General features: G+C 41.3%; 1 long non-coding RNA gene across 1 annotated transcript; it reads left to right on the plus strand.

Annotated features, from left to right (window-relative positions):
* The first annotated feature begins 1,379 nt into the window (after nt 1–1,379).
* Nucleotides 1,380–5,653, plus strand: LOC127002637 (uncharacterized). Its single transcript, XR_007756358.1, has 4 exons — nt 1,380–1,539; nt 2,827–3,009; nt 4,075–4,134; nt 5,086–5,653. It is a non-coding gene; the product is annotated as an uncharacterized LOC127002637 (long non-coding RNA).
* The last annotated feature ends 426 nt before the right edge of the window (nt 5,654–6,079 follow it).

Raw genomic sequence — 6,079 nt, forward strand, 5'->3', positions numbered from 1 at the left:
ACGCCTCCAGTTTTGCCCGTCAACTAGAGGAACGGCTGGAAGAGGTGCACCAACAAGTCCGAGGTGCCTTGAAGTTCTCCGGGGAGGCCATGAAGCGCGGTTACAATATGAGGGCAAGCCACGTTGACTTCAAGGAAGGAGACCGAGTCTGGCTTTACAACCCGCAGAGGAAGAAAGGACAGTCTCCGAAGTTACAGAGCCCCTGGGAAGGCCCTTACACTGTGCTAGAACGCCTCTCCGACGTGACTTACCGAATCCGGAGAACTGAAAAGACCAAGCCGAAAGTTGTCCACGTCAACCGCCTATGGAGGTACCACGGTCCGGGAAACTACACCTGGAACAACTACAGACACCCAGCAGCCGACGAAAACGCAAGGGACGTCCAGGACCGAGAGGAGGTCGACGACGACGTAGGCCTCCTGGCCCTTTCAGCCGAGGGAGATAACCTCCCGGCTTCGGCAGATGTTCCAGGGACACCCCAAGAAGCGGACGACGACGAGGCGCACCAGGAGACAGACGCGCAGGAGGCAACGAACAGAAGACAGAGACAACGCAGGCGTCCACAGCGATACGACGATTATTATGTTTTTGATTAATTATCTTATGTTTGTACATAGTTAAGTGTGTGATCGGGACGATCACAATTAAGAGGGGGGGATAGTGTTGTGCTGGAAGCTTCCCCCGGCGACCATAGGCCTCTAGAAGGCTCCCGGAGAAACGAGCAAAGGGGCGGGGATAAAGGCGAGCCGTCCGCGCCCCACGGGGCGCGGCCAGGCGCCAGGCGGGAAGTGTTGCCAACTCGCATATATTTTTGCTACATGTTCTTGTATGATCTGAAATATACTGTAATATTCTAGACTGTACTGTTCTGGATATATATAGGAGAAGAGGGCGAGAGAGGGCAGTCCCAGTGATAGTAAGCTAGTGGTAAGTGAAGAGTCAGAGTGAAGTGTACTACTAAGGAAGAACATTAAACTACAGAAACTGTGCAAAGTGTTTACATATCTCCCTCCCACGGAGTCTCCTGACGGTGACACGGAACCCAAGTAACACGTCCGGCATAACACTATTTTTGTTATATCATTATACCACAATTATATTACTTTCTCTGTATGTTTGGTTAGATGTGTTTTATGTGTTTAACCTTTCTGTATACATACTGGAATGAACCAAGGAATTGTAGCCCTACTACCGTTCTTTAAAACTATGTGATCATGTTTTTTCTTCCAAACTCATTGTTTTAGCACGCACGCTGACTTCCATCAGTAATGATGATATATATACATTGAGTCATTGGTTTGTAGGGTGAAAGAATGGGTGCATATAATTATCTTGGTCTAACTTATACTGTTTATTATACCGCTATTCGCAGAAATATCTTTCTCTGCTCCGATTGCAACGCTGCCTCGTTCAAAAATCATAACACCGCCGCGGCCGCCACGTTTACCAGCCGGAGCCTCAAATCATGTCCCTTTGTGGTGATAAAGAGGACACAGCCTGGTGTGAAGCTACATTTATTACGGAAGGATGCCACCCGGGGTAAGTGATATATATATATAAATAATGATAATGTGGAAATTCTAATCATTTTCACGCTGACAGTTGTTCTGAACTTGCTAACTGCATGCCTCCCCTCCTCCCGCGGCAAGAGGCCGAATGGCCTACACACGGCAGCTCCAGATTCCTCCCCATTACCACCTGTCAGCCTCGTCCATGTAGCTATCCAGTCTACTCTTAAAACAAGCTATCGTCCCTGCACTCACTATGTGATTGCGGAATCTATTCCATTCCCCCACCACCCTATTACTAAACCAATGCCTGCCCATTTCCCTCCTAAATCTATACTTTTCTAATTTAAGCCAATTACTGCATGTTCTATCTTGCCAAACATCTTATGCAAAAGTTAATCAGCATATCTCCACTCTTTCATCCCTTACACTGATAAACTGGAACAGCCTTCCATTGTCCGCATTTCCTCCTGCCTATAATTTGACCTTCAAGAAGAGTGTATCAAGACTCTACTTTTGTCTGTTTGGGAGTGGTGAGTAGTGGGGCTTTTTTTTCTAGTACGCTTTGTTGCTCTTGAGCTGTCTCCTTTGTTTAAAGAAAATAATAGTTAAATAAATGGAAGTTGGCCGCCAATGCTTCCAACACATTTTGGTGCCATATCTACAAGTGGCTGGTGACTGTAAGCATCTCAGCAACCTGCATGCATCTATGCCATTCCTATCATGGTGCATGGAGCAAGCTTCACATAACACTCAGACAGAGACAGTTTAATTATGGTTACATATCAGACTCAGTTTATTGCTCAGTCTATTAGGTGCAGTGCTGTTAATATTGTTAGTGGTAGTATTAGTACAATTAATGTATTTATTTTAATTAATTTATCAATATTTATTTATTATATTCTTAGTGTTTGAAAATTCCAATACTAGCATTAAAATAAACAAAAATATCAGAAATATATTTATACTCATTAATTATTATTGCTTTTCTTATTATTACTTCCTTTAATGTCCTGGCACTTTGACATCTAGTGTTTTTCTGTCTAGCAGCCAAAATTGTGGTCTTTCTCAATGTGTATGTCCTAAGTCTTCATTGGTGTATCTAGCTATATAACAAAAATCTGCATCTCTCTCTCTTCTCACCCAGTTGTCCCCGTACATCCTTTCAGTATCCAAAGAATTTCAATTTACATCTTGTAATCACTCAACTAATGCAGTGTAATCCTCATCTCTGTATTTTACCGTGTGGACATACTCTTTCCTTCCATGTTCTACTGTCGTATGTTATTCCACATCTAACACAACCACATCCCAACAGATCCGAACACGTCCGATATCATCCAAGAGAATGTGGCAGCTGAAGGGGGAGAGGCCAAGAAAGAGGCCAAGGGTGAAGACATTTAGCCACCCCCCCTGAAGTACATGGCATCATTCAACCCTCTTGGTGAGCTGCAGGAATGTGCTTCCCATTGCAGTGCACCAGCTCCATGTACTGATTTTGGTATGAATACTTCATCTAGTGTTTGTTGATTGTTGTGTTATTAATCTAATTATGACTTCACAAAATAGACTGTGCAAGTCACTTAACACATGCCCTGCTCAGCATCACTTTTAAGTTGTAGAATTCCTTCATATGGATGCTGATTTATGTATCCTGAAATGATTGGATATTGATTGTTTTAACATTTTTTTTTTGTCCATGATCATTGAACCATGTTACGGTATGTCTTTGGGTGCAGATCCAGGAAATGAGTTTTTGGGAGGACGTCAGACTTTTTGCGGGTGGAAGGAGCATTAGCATTACCGATTAGCCATTCTCGGCAGTCCTGGTCTTGAAAAACTGGTGGAGTGACCTAAATCAATGGGTATAACGGCCTGGACTTTGCGCCAAAGCATTGTTTTAGCCGCAGCGCGCTTTTGAACTAGTTTTCCTGTATCACTCAGGAACATTGGGGGGACCTGGGCCCCCCTTTGGATCCACCAATGTAGCTATGTCTTATAATATATCTCTCCTTTACAGTCTGATGGTGCATCCTTCTAGGTTGTCAAGTTTTAGTAGCTACTCATGAGAAGTATTCCTTATAATGATCATTGATTTCCAGGTGGTTTGCACTAAAAAAAGTGTCGTGTAACCTGCCGCAATTAATAATGAGCTGTAGTCAACCCTTGCTTTAAAGAACCAATATGGAGGAAGGGGGTGATGTTCTATCCAAAAATCTTTTACATCAGAAGTATCCAACCTTTTTGTGTATAATTAACTTTGTTTGTAACATGAACTTAAAAGTTCACAATTTCCATACATGATTCTTTTTTCCTTGTATTTGATGATCAATCCTGACATGTATTTCCATTATCAGTAGGTAATATATAGTAACAAGACAATAATACACATTATAACAATGTATATATTATAGCCCAATGACTGCACAAGATCATTTACCTCATCAGTGACGCCAAGTCCTTCCCTAAATTATTTGTCCAAATTTGTGACACCAAGTATAATAACTAGTTTTAGTGACCTTTTGCATCCATTTTTCACTTTGATTAAAAAATTGCCTCTCAACAGGGTGTGAACTTGATGGGGTTGGAGGAAACTCGACTCGGCCATCAAGCTCACCACAATATAGTAAGGTACCTCTTGTTCTCAGTGATAATTTATCCTCTTTAGTTACTATTCCATGTTGCTTTAATCACAACTTATGTGTTGGAAACATTACAGCTTAATAACATACTTCACATCTCTGCATACAAATTGAGTTCAATATTTAACTGTTACACCAGTAGGCTTCATATCTTAAAAAAAGGTATGTAAAAAGGTTGACATTTTGAATGATATATTTAAACTCTTTATTATGTTTATATTGCTGTAGTACCATTACGATTAGTCGAGTGATCAGCATATGGGTCTTATGTTTTTGATAGCATAGGTTCAAATTTTGCCATAGGCTGGCAGTTGATAGTTACAGTAGTGTCCACAGATACCTACCTGTTTCTTGTTTATCCTGTTCCACTTTAAACCATGACTGGCCAATCTTTGAAGAGGTAGCATAACCTTGAAGTGCCACTAACATACCTTTGTCCATTCTTCTGATGTGATCCTTTCTTCAGGGGCCTGACGGTCGGCCCAGGCCTGTCATGATGCAGGCAATTTTTTTTTATAGTGGCGCCATTTAGTATTGGCTCATGCTGCCGCCCGGAACTCATTCTTGATTCACTTGAATGGTTTAGCAGGGCTTAGGTATGGCTAACATTGCAGAAACAGGGAATTTTTAGATTTTTAGTGTGGTAACACATTGACAAATGTTTTAGTATGGACTGATCATCAAAGATATATATGGTAAATGAGTGCTTGTAGATCTTGACATTATATCTGTCAAGAGTCTCCAGTTGTATCCTCTCCCCCATCTCCTGAAAATATTACTCTTATCAGGCAATCTAAGTGAAGCCTTCCATCGAAGCTGGTGTGCAGACATAATGTCAATGCTTAGATTCACTGTCCGTATAGCACTGAAAATAATGCAATTAGATGCACATATTTTATTAGAATTGTGATTAAATATTTTTCATGTATTTTCAGACATGAAAAGTGAAAATTGCTGCACACAACAGCCTGCTGTCTGCACCGGGAGGCAAGGGAGCTCAAAGCCCAGGCTGTTACAACTCCTGGGCAGTTTTTGCCCAGAGCCAGCAATTTTTTAGGTCCAATAGGGATGGATTTCTTCTGAGGTCAGGTTCAACATGCTGCAAGATCTAAGCCTAGTAGGAGATATGGGTTACAAGAGAGGAGGTTTGCTCTGGCCTTATACTATCAAAGTCCAAATGCTAATAGATTTCTAAGCACAGTATTTCACTTGCCTTCAGTTTCAACACTTCACTCATGACTCAGGGGTATTTCAGTACATGTTAGCTGGAGCAAACAGACTCTGACAGCCCTGCAGCAAAGAGCACAAGCTTTGTCAAAAGAAGAGAAACTTCGTGGGATTTGCCATTATTTAGTATTACTCTTGTTATGCCAAAAAAAAAAAAAATCCATATACTTTGCCAAATATTGCAAGTAATGCACCATTGTTAGTCTTGCCTGTTATAAATCAGATCTTGTTCAATTAACAAGCTTTGGGTGTCTGCCGCTTTCCAGTTGTAATGCAAGGAATCATTTATCTTCCCTGCCAGATATCGCATGTAATGCACCGTTGTTGGTTTTGCCTGTTATAAATCAGAGATATCGCATGTAATGCACCGTTGTTGGTTTTGCCTGTTATAAATCAGATCTTGTTCAGCTCACAAGCTTTGAATATCTGCCATTGTTTATTTCAGGTGTAATGCTTGGAAACATTTGTTCTCTTCCCTACCCAACAGTGTGCAATACTTTATTGTGGATTGTGCCTGTTATGTTTAATCTTGTTCAGGTAACAAGCTTTTGGTGTCTGCCTTACCTAATATGTGCTGCAGTGACACTTGGCTTGGTTTCATAATGTAAAATACAGCATGTAATTTCATCACATTAAGTGTCTATCATCACGAGTCTGGCATCATTAATGTGGCTTCCAGGAGTAATCTTGTTTGTATTACAG

The sequence above is a fragment of the Eriocheir sinensis genome, chromosome 23 (genome assembly GCF_024679095.1).
Source record: "Eriocheir sinensis breed Jianghai 21 chromosome 23, ASM2467909v1, whole genome shotgun sequence".
In the NCBI taxonomy this organism is placed as follows: domain Eukaryota; kingdom Metazoa; phylum Arthropoda; class Malacostraca; order Decapoda; family Varunidae; genus Eriocheir; species Eriocheir sinensis.